This window comes from Mytilus californianus, unplaced genomic scaffold (assembly GCF_021869535.1).
Source record: "Mytilus californianus isolate M0D057914Y unplaced genomic scaffold, xbMytCali1.0.p SCAF_1, whole genome shotgun sequence".
In the NCBI taxonomy this organism is placed as follows: domain Eukaryota; kingdom Metazoa; phylum Mollusca; class Bivalvia; order Mytilida; family Mytilidae; genus Mytilus; species Mytilus californianus.
The window spans coordinates 109335729-109354450 of NW_026262581.1; the positions used below are offsets into that span (position 1 = coordinate 109335729).

Below are 18722 nucleotides of genomic sequence, written 5' to 3' on the forward strand. Positions count from 1 at the left end.
GTCACTACACAACGCATTGATGTCAATGCCATCAAGATCTTCTTCGTCACTTGCATTCATGTTTTTAAAATATTCATGAAATGCTTCAATACTGATAGAGGGATTGTCTTTTTTGTAGCCAGAATATTTTTTAAGTGTCTTCCAAAATCCCTTAGAGTCATTTTTTGATAGTGCTCTCAGTTCATCCGAACATTTTTCTTTATACTGCTGATAGTTAATGTTAAGTGTCTTGCGGTATTCCTTGGCCTTACTATTCATTGCCAGTTTATTAACACCTGATTTCGCTCTGCTATATAAGTTTCTAGCCTTGTGAAACTCATTACGTTTGTCTTGACAATCTTTATCAAACCATGGGTTTTTTTTGCGGTCGGGATAAACCGGTCTTTTTTTAGTCTTGCCTAGTACACCTTCTGCCGTATCTAACAGTACATTGCCAAGGTCATCAACTAGACCGTTTACCTTTTCAGGAGTAACATTATTTGTGTCAATACTACTCAAAACGTGATCAATCTGTTGTAAATTACCTGAGGCACTGGATAACGCTTGAAAATATTCGTCTGCTTTTCTACAGTCCCATTTGATGTGAGTTTCTGTGTTACCTGTATTTTTTTCTGTGTTCGCCTTATTAGTGTAGTTACTATCAGTATTGAATGACAATGTAAAAAATATACTGTTATGGACATCTGAAAACATGGGATTAAACTCATCTATTCTAAATTCAGAGATATAGTCAAACATGTGAGGAGATACAATTAGATAATCTACTACGCTCAGTCCTTACATGTAGTTTGACCTATAAATTTGTCTGAAAAAATACGACCATTACATATAAAAATTCCACATCTTTTACATAGTTCTAAAAGAAGAGTACCATATTTATTCACTCTACCTTGATCATAACTGTATCTTTGTAGAGGAATATTTTTACTTTCTAACAAAAGATAAGAAAAAATATCTTCATTTATAACATTGTCTTCTACCTGTAAAATTTCTAGTAAATTTTCATCAGGTATAACATGATCACTATCAATAGAGGTTCTAGAATTAAAATCACCAATCAGTGCTACTTCTTTTGAAGTATTTGAAAATCGAATAAGTTCATCTTCAATCTCTGAAAAAGATTCATCAGAAGAATATCTGGAGAATTCTGGAGGTATATAAACACAACCAAGTAAGATATTTTTACCAGTATCAAAATTTCCATGTAAAATTTCTACCCACTGAACGAACTCAGATTCAGAGTTAATAAATTTAAGAATATCTGACAGTTTCTTTTTATAAATGATAATGATACCTCCAGATTTCTTTTTAAATTTTTGTCTATTCTTAGTAAATAGAGTATAATCTTTTGGTAATTTAATTTCATCATAATCATCAGTTTTAGTTTCTACAAACACCAGAATTTCATGTTTTTTAATAAAGTTATCAAAGTCAGGATTCAACAATTTTGATTTTAAACCGCAAACATTAAGGTAAGCGATATTGAGTTTATTCACATTGTTATTTAACGTTCTGACGTTACGCACGATATTGCGTCTCAAATGGTAACGTCATTTTTTTACGTTTTACGGCGATTAATGATTATCATGATTATATTGGGGATATTTTTTTTATTTCGCTTGCAATTTCTGTTTTGCACATCAATATTGATACTTCTTAATGTTTGTTGTACTGAATATGCATGAAATATTTCCCACTGAAAGTAACGTAAGCAACAAACAACAAAATATATCGTATTTGGGTAATGCATAAGTCTATATGAAAAAGAAGATATATATGGTATGATGAGTGCCAATGAGACAACTCTCTACCAGAGACCAATTGACATAAAAGGTAATAAAATGCAATGTTTCCCCATATTGATCCGAAAAGGAAGAAGATATATATTTTGATTTAATTAAAAAATGTTTGTCGGGAATTACAAGTTAAACGGGTACTTTCTTTAATAACGGAACAATTAGATTAAGAGATGAAACGATTGTCAGAAAAAAGGTTAATTATATTCATCTCATATGTTTACAAGCCTTGTATGATATGGAGAGGTATATAGCCACGCTTCAGGTCCAATTTTATTTTTATTTTCAAGTTCTATACATATGAATCTTATTGCAGAGAAATAAAACAAATCGCAGTTTTACGCTCCCCAAATTTGAAAATTTGAAAAAGATTATTTTTTATCCTCTCGTAATACACAATTTTTTCACAACTAAAGAACCTCATCTAAACGAACAACCCCAGGCATCGGATTTTTTTAAATACTTTGTGGTCTTTTTGATAGTATCTGACTATCAAAAAAATTTTATCTGAAGAAATATATACAGATGATCCACCATAAATAGCGTCTCGAATTTACAACGTTCAAAACGTATGAAAATCGTCCAGTGGACAAACTTGCAAGACATTTCATTTCTTTGAAAACGAAGTCGTTTTGACTACGCAAATTATCAAAAAGTATGTAGCTGTTTCGTAGAGTTAAAGTACAATTACGGAAAAGCAATATTTAGCATGCAACAAATCTCAATTTTCAATAATAACGTCGCAAATGACAGTTTATTTGTAAAAAGCGGCGAAATCCGACATTGGACATATTGCAAGACATTTGCCAGAAGCCGTTGCCTTTTTATATGTGGTGTGAGTGCTGCAAAAATTCGATTTTGAAATGGTCTATATATGTACTTTTGTGAGCATAATTTACACAAACGAAATTTCATATAATCTTACATTTTGAAACCTATAAATTTTGATAACTTAAGATTTTCCTAAATCTGACCATAATGGACACTTTTTGTTTTTGCCAAAAAATAACGTTGGTTGTTACAGGAACGCATATTCAGTAACATTGTTATACTTTATATATAAAGCATATCATTCATTCGAATTTTCGCGGATATAACACTGTTTTGAAGAACACAAACACCCCTGCTAAAGTTATTATGCGTATAGTCTGTTACGTCTGACACGCATATTTTGGACGTTTTGTCAATATGTTGTCCTTATTTTAGACTATTGTGAAATATGATAAAACAGTTTGTAGTTTTTTTTCGGAATAGTTTTTACTAGTCTAGTCTATGGATAAAAAATTTATATAACTTCACTGTTATAATTTTATAGAAAAGCTGTTTATTAGTGTGGACTGGTTGATTACACGGTATTGACGCAATAACGTGCGTAACGTCTCTACGACTGTCTGATGCGTTATCCTAACGGTGTCCCGTCTGATTACTGTGTATTGAGTTGCGAGGCTCTTCACGGGCTGGATCATACGGTTGACCGTCTACAATAATCTGATCATACACTAATGATGCCCGGATATTACGCCTATGGAGTTCCTTTAGTTTTGGTAACAGTTTTTGACGACGGTTGCTGATCTCAGTGGGATATTGCTGGTTAACTGTAAATCTTGGTTTTAGTTTAAGTTTCTGCGGAACGACTTTTTTAACTCTTTCGTGGTCCTTATAGTGAGTAAATCGGGCGATAATATTACGCGGTTTTCCGTCCCGTCGGGGTCGTAATCTATGGACGTTTTGGAAATAGATTTCATCCGCTTCAGGAATATCAAGTTCTGTTTTAATAAAGTTTTTGAGTACAGTTTCAGTATTTTCCTCCTCATCAGTTTGTACAATACCGCCGAATATAAGGTTGTATTTCATCGAGTGACTTTGTAGTTTTAAATACTCCTCTTTTAGTTGATTTTTTTCGGTATCAATTTCTTCGGTGTAATTTTCTACCAAATTCATTCTGTCAGCAATTTCAAAATGGTGCTTTTCTTCATTTTCCAAAATTTGTGCATGCTCATTTTGAGTTTTCTTTATAGAGTCAATTTCTTGGTGTAAGTTTGAAATTTTCGTCTCAATGGTGTTGAATCTATCATCAAGTTTTTTGTCTAGTTTTGAGAGTTTATCACCCACTACAAAGTCTATTCGTTCTAATCTTTGGTTCATAATGTTAATTGTTGAGAACAACATTTCCATGGTTATATCTGAACGAACCCCATCAGTTTGTGATAATGGAAATGATGGGAATGAAGGTAATGGTGGAGGTTGATAGCCGGGATTAGAAGTTGGACCAGCATTAGGAGAACAACGCGATGACTGTTGTATCTGTGGGTTCGGGCATTCAAAGGTCTGGTTCATATGATTCGTAGGGTTGTGATAATTTTGTTGAAATGCTCCCGTTAGTGGCGTTGTGTGAGAGTTCATTGGTGTACTAGTATATAACGTATCGTGAGCTTGACTCAGTACATTAGAAAAACTTTGTTGTTGTTGGTGATAGGGTGACGCCATATTTATTTGTGTTTTGTTTGGTGGAGTCAAACCTGTTTTGCTATTATCACTCCTGTTCCTTTTGTTTTTTCCCATTTAGATCTAGTAATGTCACAAATGTTCATATTTGGTTCAAATCACCATAGAATTATGTTGAAATATAATCACAAACACATCCAAATTGATCAATATGAGTAGACCTTCACTCATACCGACATGCTCAGTCCGCCATTTTTTTGTTTTATATCATTACATATATCATTATATTATTAATTACACAATTCTTCTTTTTTAATGTTAGTTGACTTTTATTTGAAAGAAAAGTGTATGTCAACTATTAAAATTTAAAGAAGTACAAGACATGTATTAATTATTTATAAATATACACATTCCTTTGTCGAACGTTTTCCCTTGGGAAAAAAATCGGAGATTGTAAATAAACAAGATTAACTGCAGAAGAAGATATTGTTTGAAATGATGCTTAATAAAGTATGATGCAATCCCAGTTATCAACTTTAACAGAGACAAATTCTGACTAACACTTTGAATTCGATATTTCTGAAATTGCTTGAAAAATCTCTGTCATATAATAAATACCCTAGGAAATTAAATATTATAAAACATTAAGAGACGAAAGGAAAAAGGGACACCAATCTGATAACGACAAATAAAAGCATGTCAAATATTAAATAATAAAAGGTTCATTAGCAAAGTATATCGAAAAACAAAGTCATGGTCAAAACCATGAAAGACAACTCCAATCAATCGTATGATAGGTAAAGATACGTGTATATACGTGGTCTTATGACAGTGAAGTTTTGGCGGGAATCTCAATAATCACGTGATATATAAATATCATGATTTCTTTCGTTTTTCATCATCTTAGAAATACTTCATGTTGATAAAATTTATCCTGAATGGGTTTTATAGTTTAGGAATACTTAGTTAAAACTTGAATGACGCTTTTAACAAAATTAATAGGTTAGCAATAACCGGTCCCGTTACGTGCGTACGTCGAGTTAGGTACGTATGTCATTTTATTGGAAATCTCTAGTATCACCTAAGTTTTCCCATCCAACTAACAGCAAGAAATTCTAATATATTCTAATAATTTGTTAAACTATTTGTTTAAATTAGAACTGATCCTAAACTTAATGTATGCATGTCGCATGATGAAATTGACTTTTTACTTTATTCTACGAATACAGTGTGAGGAGATGAAACTGCGCTTTAACTTTCAACATGTTTTGTGTGAAATGTAACTTTTAACTCTACTTAATCCTGAACTGAATCAATGAGATAATGTTTTTGCTATAATCATTAGCTTTTTTAAACAGTGTTAGTACTTGCATTATAAACATTATAGCATACTTGTAATATAACCATGAAAATGTACGTGTACATGTTTATCTTGTAACTGCTTCGTACGAGTGTTGTATGTATCGATTCGGTTTTGTACATGTTTATGCTGTATCTGCTTCGTACGATAGTGTTGTATGTATCGATTGCTCTGTTTTGTACATATTTATGTTGTACCTGCTTCGTACGACAGTGTTGTATGTATCGATTGCTCTCTGTTTTGTACATGTTTATGGTGTACCTGCTTCGTATGATACTGTTGTATGTATCGATTGCTCTGTTTTGTACATGTTTATGCTGTATCTGTTTCGTACGATAGTGTTGTATGTATCGATTGCTCTCTGTTTTGTACATGTTTATGTTGTACCTGCTTAGTACGACAGTGTTGTATGTATCGATTGCTCTCTGTTTTGTACATGTTTATGCTGTATCTGCTTCGTACGATAGTGTTGTATGTATCGATTGCTCTGTTTTGTACATGTTTATGTTGTACCTGCTTCGTATGATAGTGTTGTATGTATCGATTGCTCTCTGTTTTGTACATGTTTATGGTGTACCTGTTTCGTACGATAGTGTTGTATGTATCGATTGCTCTCTATTTTGTACATGTTTATGGTGTACCTGTTTCGTACGACAGTGTTGTATGTATCGATTGCTCTCTATTTTGTACATGTTTATGGTGTACCTGCTTCGTATGATAGTGTTGTATGTATCGATTGCTCTCTGTTGTGTACATGTTTATTTTGTACCTAATTCGTACGATAGTGTTGTATGTACCGATTGCTCTCTGTTGTGCACGTTTATGTTGGTCCTGCTTCGTACGAGTGTTTTATGTATCGATATTTCTGTTTTGTACATGTCTATATTGAACCTGCTTCATACGATAGTGTTGTATGTATCAATTGCTGTCTGATTTGTACATGGAGGATTTTACATTTTAAAATTTTTTTGTCTTCACAGAAAATTTAAGTAGAAAGGATTGGAAGGATTTACTAAGCAGAAGAAGAAAAATTAGGTAATTGCATATCAATTGGAGTAAAAATGTATTTATAGTGATAATCTGTCCGAGAATAGTAATTGTGGCTATAAATTCAGGAAGTTTTCGCTAAGCACTAGACCTTATACATAAAGGGACATGACACTTCTAGCAGTGTCCAACAACAACTTGGTTTTTTTCGGTTTCCCGTAGCTCCTTATTTACTTGTTACTTTTGATATAGAAGAGAGTTATGTGCCCTTAAGAATGATGGACGTGTAAACTTATCAGAGTACAAAATATTGAAAATGTAGCAAAATCGAAGTTGCTATGGAGATATGTGATATATGATTGGAATCGATATCGAACGGACTTTATTTTCGGATGAAGAAAGCCAAAGAAAAGTAAATCTTTATCTCTTTTCACAGCAATTGTTTATCCTTCATAGACATCACCAAAATAGTACATAACACCTACACGTAACGAATACAACTCACTAAGATTGAACAATATAACGTATTTGAAAGCGCTACTGGCCAGTTCATCAAAGTTGGACTTTGGACTTTAATATTCAACTATGCCCTTTAGTGTTTACACATATCCGCAATACACATAATGGCTTTAAGCGAGACTCGTAAACTAATGGAAGATAGTAGGTCAATTATTGAAGGCAATGGAGACGATCTAAGCGTACCTTTACTATTGAACACTCTTATTAGCTTGGTATCGAGTATTGATAAAAGATTGCAAGTTGTTGAAAAGGGGATTGAAAATTTCGGTGAATTTAAAAATATAATAACATCCTTGACCAGCAGGGTTATAACTAACGAGCAGGGACTAAAAACATGTCAAACCAAAGTAAAGGAACTTGAAACCAATGTCCAAGGGATAGGGAACCTATTTGACGATGTTAAAGCTCGATGCGACAGAAACAAAATCGTCACCGAGAAAAACTCAAAGGAACTCGAACAAGCAAAAGCCTGTATAAATAAACTATTCAAAAATTTATCAGAATTGAGTGACCAGCGACAAGAATGCAACTGCCAAACAGAGCTTGAAAACATGAAGGAAAAAGTGCTCGACCTTCAGTGCCGCTCCATGAAGAACAATCTTGTTTTTACCGGGCTTTATAACGTCAGAGATGAAAACACCGAAGAACTTCTCCGGTGTTTTCTTAACAACGAACTAGGCATTGACTATAAAATAGAGTTCGGGAACGTTCACAGGTTTGGACGATATCAAGGTGGCGGAAGACCCATATTAGCACGTTTCCTATATCATTGTGACCTACAGTACGTTTTAGATAATGCATACAGGCTACGAAACACAAGATACGGCATTAAGCAACAATTCCCCAAAGAAATAGAGGACAGGAGACGAAAGCTATATCCTATTATGAAAGAGGCAAAGCGAAACAGGAAATTGCAACACTCGTACGAGACCGCCTCTTTATAGACAATGAGCTTTACCAAATCCCCGACGATGCCGAGATATCAGATATCCCATACCAAGATGGCAGTCTACCGACACGCCAAGGTGGATCTTCGTCGCTACGCCAAAGTGATGCCACACCACAGCGTCTTAGTTACGCCTCACCACAGCGCCAAAGTGACGCCACACCACCGCGTATTGAACGACCAAAATCAACCCCCTCATCTGATAGCAACCCCAAGAAAAGATCCCGCACAGGTTCAACTCCGAAGGCTCATTACTAGGATTGCCGAGGAGTGCAACATATTGACAGTTCGACACAAATTGATAAACCTGATAATAAATATGTAGACATTGCTGAAAATAATGTAAATAGTAATTGTAATAAAACTTTGTGTAATGATGAAACATTTGAACAGATTAATTGTATTTTTGGAAATTTAAACGTTCTTGTAGATATTGATGTTGATGAAAATATTACTATAAATAATGAAGACATAAGTGCGTCTTTATCAGGTGAATCTGCCTATTTGTCAAAAAATAGTATTACAGATAAAAAAGCTATAGATCTTTTATATGTTAATTGTTGTGGCCTAAAACATAGACTACAATATCCAGAATTTGAAAGTTTGATCCGAAAACATGTTGTTTGCTTTGTTGAATCAAAAACTGACGATATGGATGATATTCATTTATCTGGTTACACATTAAAATTCAAAAATAGACGTAAAATATCAAGAGTTAAATCAGGTGGCATTGTAATCGGGTATAGAGAAAATCTGAATAACTCTATAGAAGTGATTGAAACAAATAGTAAATTTGTTCTATGGTGTAAAATTTCTAAATTTTTAAATAACGAGGATATACTTTTCGGAGTGGTCTATATCCCACCAGAATATACATCATACTCTTCCCCTGATGCATTCAATGAAATTGAAAATGAATACTTGGAATTTTCTACAACATTTGAACATATTTTTATTATTGGTGATTTTAACGCACGTACCTCAAATGAGAAAGATTATGTATTTATTGACGAAAAAGATATTAGTATTGATTTGGAGGGTGTACCTATAAATGATGTATGTAACTTAGAATTGTATAATATACCCAGAGATCGTATTAGTATGGATAAAGGGAAAACACGTTACGGTAATAATCTGCTTGACTTTTGTAAATGTAACAACTTATTCATTATGAATGGTAGACTGGGAAATGATAAGACTGGGAAATTTACCTGCAGAAATGCTAGTGTTGTAGACTATTGTTTGAGTAATGTTAACGTTTTAGAAAAACTTATTGATTTTGATGTACTAGAATTTTCACACTTGTATTCAGATGTTCATTGTCCATTGTATTTACGCTTAGAAAGCACTTCATTGATCACAGTATGTAATGAACAGAACAGTCCTAATGATCAGTCAAGACAAAAGATTAATAAATGGGATCATAAAATGGTACCTGAATTTAGAGCTAATATAAATGTTGATAGATTAGACAGGTTGTTACGTAATTTGAAAAATGTGAATTTAGAAAAAGTTGATGATAAAAATGTCAACGCATTTGTAAATGAGATTGGATTAGTTGTTTTAGAGTCTGCTAAGACAACCTTTGGAACACGAACTGATAAACCAAAAAAGCGAGCCCCTAAAAAGAAGGGAGACAAGCCATGGTTTAATTATGACTGCAAATTTGCGAGGCAAAACTTTAGAAAGATTAAGCGCAGGCTCAAATTTTCACCTTCGCTTTTATTATATAACGAAGTTAAAGATGCTGAGAGAAAATATAAAAAAGTTATGGACCAAGCCATAAAAACTCATAAACGTGATATGACTAAAAAATTAAACAAGAGTGCACACGCTGAAATGTCTCGCCTTCTTTACTAATCATTGATATTATGTTGATAGTCCTAAATATAAAGCTTTATTACAACTGTCACATAAACTTAACATTAACCAAGTAAACTAAACATTGACCAATGAACCATGAAAATGAGGTCAAGTTCAGATGAACCATGCTAGGCAGGCATGTACAGCTAACAATTCTTCCATACAACAAATATAGTTGACCTATTGCTTATAGTTTAAGAAAAACAGACCAAAACACAAAAACTTAACACTGAGCAATGAACCTTGAAAATGAGGTCAAGGTCAAATAAAACCTGCGTGACTGCCAAATAGATCATAAAATATTTCCATACACCAAATATAGTTGAACTATTGCATATAGTATTAGAAAAAAAGACCAAAACTCAAAAAACTTAACTTTGACCACTGAACCATGAAAATGAGGTCAAGGTCAGATGACACCTGCCCGCTAGACATGTACACCTTACAATCATTCCATACACCAAATATAGTAGACCTATGGCATACAGTATAAGAAAAACAGACCAAAACACAAAATCTTAACTATAACCACTGAACTATGAAAATGAGGTCAAGGTCAGATGACACCTGCCAGTTGGACATGTACACCTTACAGTCCTTCCATACACCGAATATACTAGACCTATTGCTTATAGTATCTGAGATATGGACTTGACCACCAAAACTTAACCTTGTTCACTGATCCATGAAATGAGGTCGAGGTCTAGTGAAAACTGTCTGACGGGCATGAGGACCTTGCAAGGTACGCACATACCAAATATAGTTGAACTATTGCATATAGTATTAGAAAAAAAGACCAAAACTCAAAAACTTAACTTTGACCACTGAACCATGAAAATGAGGTCAAGGTCAGATGACACCTGCCCGCTAGACATGTACACCTTACAATCATTCCATACACCAAATATAATAGACCTATGGCATACAGTATAAGAAAAACAGACCAAAACACAAAAACTTAACTATAACCACTGAACCATGAAAATGAGGTCAAGGTCAGATGACACCTGCCAGTTGGACATGTACACCTTACAGTCCTTCCATACACCGAATATACTAGACCTATTGCTTATAGTATCTGAGATATGGACTTGACCACCAAAACTTAACCTTGTTCACTGATCCATGAAATGAGGTCGAGGTCTAGTGAAAACTGTCTGACGGGCATGAGGACCTTGCAAGGTACGCACATACCAAATATAGTTATCCTATTACTTATAATAAGAGAGAATCTAACATTACAAAAAATCTTAACTTTTTTTTCAAGTAGTCACTGAACCATGAAAATGAGGTCAAGGACATTGGACATGTGACTGACGGAAACTTCGTAACATGAGGCATCCATATACAAAGTATGAAGCATCCAGACCTTCCACCTTCTAAAATATAAAGCTTTAAAGAAGTTAGCTAACGCCGCCGCCGCCGGATCACTATCCCTATGTCGAGCTTTCTGCGACAAAAGTCGCAGGCTCGACAAAAACCTCAGATCTCAAAATTCAAAAGAGTATTGGAATATTTTAAATAAGCGGGAACACACGAAACAACCGGACATAAATTTTGATAATTTACTAAATTTTTTCAGAGATCTAAATTCAGGCACCCCCGATCCTATTGAGTTACCAAATGTAGACCAAGATGCTTTAAATGATTTAAATGGTACACTTAATGGTCCAATTACAAAGGACGAGATTATGAATTGTATTAAGAAACTAAAAAGTAACAAAGCCTGTGGCGACGATATGATTATAAATGAATATATTAAATCTTCTAGTGATTTTTTAATTGATGTATATGTTGAATTGTTTAACTTAGTTTATAGAACTGGGATTGTACCAGAATCTTGGGTAATTGGCACGATCAAACCATTTTATAAGAATAAGGGAAACAAATTTGATCCAAAAAACTATAGACCTATCACAATTGTCAGTTATGTTGGGAAATTATTCACTTCGATTTTATGTCATAGATTATCAAATTTTTCCGATGAATTTTTATTAATAAATGAAAATCAGTTTGGATTTAGAAGTGGATATTCAACAGTCGATTGTATATTTATACTGCACTCTTTCTTTGAAATTTTGAAATTAAAAAAGAAAAAAATGTTTTGTGCATTTGTGGATTTTGAAAAAGCGTTTGACATAGTCAGAAGAGACGCTTTATGGTATAAGATGTTATTGAATAACATAAATGGTCATATGTATAACATAATTCATAAGATGTATGAAAATATTAAGTCATGTTTATCTTATAATGGCAATATATCAGATTATTTTTCATGCAATATTGGCCTACGTCAAGGGGAAAACTTATCTCCTTTTCTGTTCTCACTTTTCTTAAATGATTTGGAAAACTTTTTTATCAACGAGAACTTGATTGGTTTGAACACTATTGAAGATGCACTCGAAGAAAAATTAGATATTTATGTTAAACTGTTTGCAATCCTCTATGCAGATGATACTGTGCTAATGGCGGAATCGGCCAAAAATCTTCAATTATTGCTAGATAAATTCCACTCATATTGTGATGTCTGGAAAATGAAAGTTAATGTAGAAAAGACAAAAATTGTAATTTTTAGTAATGGAAGGCAACCCAAAAATCTCAGTTTTACATATGATAACTCTGTTATAGATATCGTTCAAGAATTCAACTATCTTGGGATCTATTTTTCACGAAATGGCACATTTAAACACTGTAGAAAACACTTAGCAGAAAAAGCTACAAAGGCAATGTATGAGGTGATCAAAAAGGGGAGAAAACATGGGTTATCTATTAGTTGTCAATTAGATTTATTTGACAAATTAGTGAAACCGGTCTTATTGTACGGTTGTGAAATTTGGGGGTTTGGGAATAACGACATTCTGGAGAGAGTTCAATTAAAATTCTGTAAGCTTCTTCTGCACCTAAAGTCTTCTACCCCAAATTGTGTAATATATGGTGAACTTGGACGATATCCCATCAATTTAGATATTAAAGTCCGTATGGTATCATTTTGGGTGAAATTAGTATGTGGTAAACCGACTAAATTATCAGCGACCATTTATAAACTACTGTTTAAGCTGTCAAATGAAAACGATGTAAAGTTTAGTTGGTTAAACCATGTTGAATCCATTTTTAATGAAACGGGATTATCTTTTGTGTGGTTATCTCAAACATGTATTAGTGACATTTGGTTAAAGAATACAATCATAACATCACTCCAAGATCAGTTTCAACAAACATGGCTTTCAAATGTGCAAGCATGTTCGAAGACATTAAATTATCGAATTTTTAAGGATACTTTTGGGTTTGAGAACTATTTTGATATTTTAGAATTTCGTGATATTTATACTTTATGCAAATTTAGAACCATCAACCATAAATTACCCATTGAGATAGGGAGATGGACAAATATTCAGAGAGATAGAAGAAATTGTAAATTATGTAACGCTAAAGATCTTGGAGATGAGTATCATTATATTATGATGTGCACAGAGATGTCAGTAAAAAGAAACGAATGTATTGATAAAAAATATGTAAATCGTCCAAATATAATTATGTTTAAGAAATTTTCAAATGGATACATTAATTCGTTGCCTTTTTCTGGAAATTAAATTATAAAATCAAAATTCAATAAAACAAATTCAACTAGTTACACAACCTCTATCCAACCAATCATATATAAACCATTAAAGATAAATTATCATGAAAACTGTTAAAACGATGCACCTTTTACAAATTTAAACATTTTTATTAAAATTTGATACTGAAATTATGGCAATGAAAATTAATTACCCTATGCCACACTAAAAAATTCGTCTTTAATGTAATATGATTTTATCAAAATCAAAAGACAATCCTATACAGTATTTCACAGTGAAATAATGTCCCGAAGAACGTGACAAAAGTTCATTAAGAAGGACAATATTTCATTATAAAATGAAGTGTCTGCAGAAAATATTTTCTATGAAATTTTTGTCCGGTGAACAATTATATTTCATGGGGATATTATTTTCTCTAATTCTTACCCGATTTATCGTTTTCCTAACTTGATTATTTTTATTTAATCAACGTTTGGTTCGTTTGATCTCAGCTATTCATTGGTCCAAATTCGATTTTGACGTAAAATTTTCTTGCTTTCCTCTGAATTTCCTATTGTGACGTCATGAAAAAAAAGGCGACCATGCCTGATGACGTCACATAGAAAGAACACATCTTTTTTCAGATCATTTGAAAAGAAGGAATAAGTTTGCCTGCATATTGTATAAAAATCATTAGAGAAACTGATTCCACCACCAAATCTCGTGTAATACAATATTTATCCACTCTTGACAGTTAAATTTTAAATATTTAAAACGCTCGGCGAGCCTCGTGTTTTAAATTTGAAAATTTAACTGTCTCGAGTGGATAAATATCGTATCACACTCGATGCAGTGGTAGAATCTATATTTATGTTACACACGGCTTCTGTATACATCAGGCAGAATTTTGGTTTTGTTAAGAGTGTCTTTCTAATGATATTTTTTTGTAAAACAGCCTCCTAAAATGTTTCAGAAGACAAGAGGTGATCACGATGCCTGAGCTCTATTATTGGTAATCTGGCATGGGATCTATGAACTTTTCAAATCTTTTGCATTGAGACGATGGAATGGTACATGGAAAAAATCGTAAAGTGCTCCGCAGAACCATGTGTCTAGCCTGCGGGTAATAGTTTGATGTTGACTTCCAAAAACTTATTGTTATGGTTTGTGACTTTTCCAGAAATCCTAGGGATTAATCTCATTAACAATCAGTTATTGATTATCGGAATTTGAATATTGAATTTTATGTAATATACTTATAATCTGTGCTAAACGCTATTGTTGAAGGCAGTTTTGAAACAACATTGCAATTTTACATGTTTTGTAAAGGGTCTAAAAAACAATACACATGTAAAGCAAATTTTGTCCCATGAAATATTATCCCCAAAGACAATATTTCATGGTTACTAGTATGTATCATTATATTTTGTCCCCATCTATGAAAAATGACCAGAGAAACAAACCTGCCAACTTAGACGATTTATGGGGGATTTCTCCCATGAGAGATGTTGACTTGAATATTGAAATCCTTTATATAAGCTGAACACCTCAAACAGGCATTCAAATGAGTTAAAAGGTATTTAAGCACATACATACTCATGTCATTCAAACAATATAGTAGTAGATTAAAAATACTATGACAATATAAGAGGAGCATTAGGTCCTGTTGCGCTTAAAATCCCCCGTGGATATAGTAAAAATTAATATTTTGGACAATGGTAAAATTAGTGTTTTTTTAGTTGATAATAATAATTGTATACTAGAATATAATATAATAAATGCAAATCTGAAACAAGCTTATGATAAAATATATGTTTGTTTTATATATTAAATACTTGCCTTACAAAATATTTTCAGTTATAAATATAAATATGTAAAATTGAGAATGAAAATGGGGAATATGCATTCTTCATGCTTGAGTAGATGAGATTTTTTATGCAGCATTTCACGGTTATACACATGCTTTTTCAAGAACATTATTTCTAAGATTCCAGAAATACAATTTCATGGCGTATGAATCCTCACGGAAGACATACTTCGATTAAGAAATATTGCAGATAGTATTTGACAGTGATATATTGCGAGGGAGAGTATTTCACAGTACAATATTGTCAGGGACAGTACTTCACAGTGTAATATTGCCAGGGACAGTACTTCACAGTGTAATATTGTCAGGGACAGTACTTCACAGTGAAATATTGCCAGGGACAGTACTTCACAATGCAATATTGTCAGGGACTGTACCTCACAGTAAAATTTTGTCAGGGATAGTACGTCAGTAAAATATTGTCCCTTGAAATAACTGCATGGAGAATGACACTATTTCATAATAAAGTATTGCCCTGGACAGTTTTTCATTATAAAAAATTGTCTGCAGTAAATATTTTCTATGAACATTTTGTCCGGCGGACAATATTTCATGGGGACATTGTTTTTTTGTTACACACAGCTTCTGAATACATCGGATAGAATATTGGTTTTGTTAAGTACCTTACTAAATCATTTTTTTTAAAACAGCCGTCGAAATTAGCAAAATTATATGAGAAATGCAGTATTTAGCCGACTCGAGGCATTTACAGTTCAGTCAAATATTCTGAAACACGCCAGAATATTGTTATAACCGTGACACTGTTAATTTTTTGTAAAGATTATGGCTATAGGATAAATAGCCATAGCTGGTGTGAAATAAATTCAACAGTTCAAGGGAATTGGCCCTATTTCATTTCAAAATAAAACTCTGTAAAAATACCCGTGTTTCTCAAGGGTTGACACCTCTTTTTCAGGGATGACCAACCATTCCGTAATCATGCAAAATAAACTATTTTAGTGTATGTAATTACCTTGTGCGTATGGTTAAAATTCAAAGTTCCAGTCTTTCATAATCTTCTGTATATGCACGGGGCTAGTTTCAAACATTTTACTTATTATGAATTACTCAATAATTCATGGAATTTAAAATCGATTTCAATGGAATACCAAATAAGCCCGTAAAATTGTGTGTTCACTTGTCCGTAAAATTGAAGTGGTCAATAAGAATAGTTGTTATATGTGTATTTTGCGCTTGATTGATTTCGTTGAAACCCCATTGTATATACAAGTAATTATGTCAACCTTTAGAAACCTTTTCAATAATAAAAGGCCAACTATAACATTTAATGCGACTGCAGTTTTTTTTAATTAAGTTTACAAAAGGGATAATCGAAATCGCATTAAATATTTTTTTTTTGTTAAATGGGTGATTATTTTTTTTTTACTTTAAGTTATTAAAGGACGGCATTAATGCTAGCGAATGAAATGTTAATAATGTCAAGGTCATTAAACACCCCCGTAGTAGTAAGTATTGATTATGACAAAATTTCGTATAGAGTTATCGACGAAATTTGATAGGCGGTTACGCAGTGTAATGTCTAATTTTAAGCTTTTAGCAGCAGCTGACGATATATATTAAATTATTTGATACGAATTTGTTTATTTTTTGTATCCAATGACTCCTTTCGTTCTGAACATGCATGAACTATTTGCCACTGGACGTTAATCAACCAACAATTAATCAATCATCCAATGACTACAAATTTTTCAAACGAAAATTTCTTAATTAAAGATACTGAAATTTTACTGGATCTGCGCATTTCACATGCTTTTTACTATGAGTAATGGAATAAGTGGGATACAAGTCAAGGAGAGAGCAAGCCAACGACAAACATATCCAAAAGACCTTTAGAGGACAAGATACAATCTTATGGTCTTCAACCAGAGTACATTTGATATGATAAATGAACAAATTGATCTTTTGCCATATTTTAAATTGCCAAACGGAAGCAGGCTGAAAATCGTACCACGTGACACGAAAAGTTTTGCACAAAGCACCTAGGCTGTTGTCCAAATAAACATTTGTGAACGGTTTTGTTATTGTGTATCATCTGAACGGACCCCGATTGTGATGTAAAATAACCAACACTGAACAAGAATATCAGGTGTAAAACTATATCACTTTTTACAGCGGATGACCGTGAGGGCATTCCGGTGTTATGTTGCCGCAGACATTTCTACCTCGTGACTTGCGTTTCTGACTGATAACCGAACGTATTTCGTATAGGTGTCAGACCACCAATTAAAAATCCCTATCTGTTCAACCAAATTTTGCATTTTTCACAGCTTTCTAAATATTTTACCTTAAGTTTAACTTCAAAGAAACCAGGTATATCCTGAATTGTACATGTATCACCTTTCTACATGCCAATTTTCAACCCATGTTTAAAATCTTATAAGAAAAATCTGATCTTGGAAACACAGTTACTACCAAAATAACTCCTGGTTTTCTGGAAATCTTAAATTAGTATACTATGGAGCGCATTAATTCTGAATTTTTAATGCAAACTCATAGACAAGTAAATTTTGGCTCAAAATGATCTAAATATATTTCTCTTTCATCAAAAGTTTCATTTCTGCAAATTTGTTGGTTAGTTCAAGTGAACAAGGACATCAAAAGCACTATTTTGTGTCAGAGTAGGACTATTTTTACATACGTTCTAAATTTGAGGGAGTAATTGGTGGTCTGACACCTATAATTACGCGGATATTATCGAGTGCAAAATAACATTCCTTATCGCTTGTTATATATTAATTTCATCAATTAATATTCATGAACATAATTTTTAAGAACATAGATAAATGACATGAAAATGTTTTGTCGTGAGAAATATATATATCAATAACAAATCAAGAATACCTAAAATTTGTGTTAACGCATGCGGAAGAATATCTCTAGAACGTTTTGCAACAAACGCGGGAAAATATGATTACTACTCAAATCCAATCTATTAGAAAAACGAATTATTACAGAAGAGTGTCCACCATGCACTTGCACTGCACTATCATTAGAATAGTAGAATAGAATGATATTGAATTCCCTGTCATTTATTCATCATCCACACAGGAACTTGTCTCAGAAAAAAATATATCTGTGTAACTTTCAGGTATAGAGATGTGATTTTTTTTTTCTGAAACGCACCAGAACTTGCGGTCATCCGATGTTTAGTACTTCAGTACTTTGATTATGTTTTATTATAATGATTATTGTGCAAAATTGAAATGAAATATATTACATTCCATTAGATTTATTTTACTGAACTGTTTTAGTGTAGAAAGTGATATTTATTAATACATATTTTATGCATATTCAGGACGAAACTTTCAGAAAATATAAATTATAAATGTATAAAAGTGTACACAAAGAAAAGCAATTTATC

At 32.9% G+C, this 18722-nt stretch overlaps 1 protein-coding gene across 1 annotated transcript in view; it reads right to left on the reverse strand.

Moving 5' to 3' along the window:
* LOC127730226 (uncharacterized) overlaps positions 1-16490 on the reverse strand; it is a 30741-nt gene extending 14251 nt beyond the window's left edge. Inside the window, exon 1 of the mRNA XM_052238519.1 lies at positions 16314-16490. The gene's annotated coding sequence lies outside the window, so the exon portion shown is untranslated. The remainder of the gene's footprint in view (positions 1-16313) is intronic.
* Between the last annotated feature and the right edge of the window lie 2232 nt (positions 16491-18722).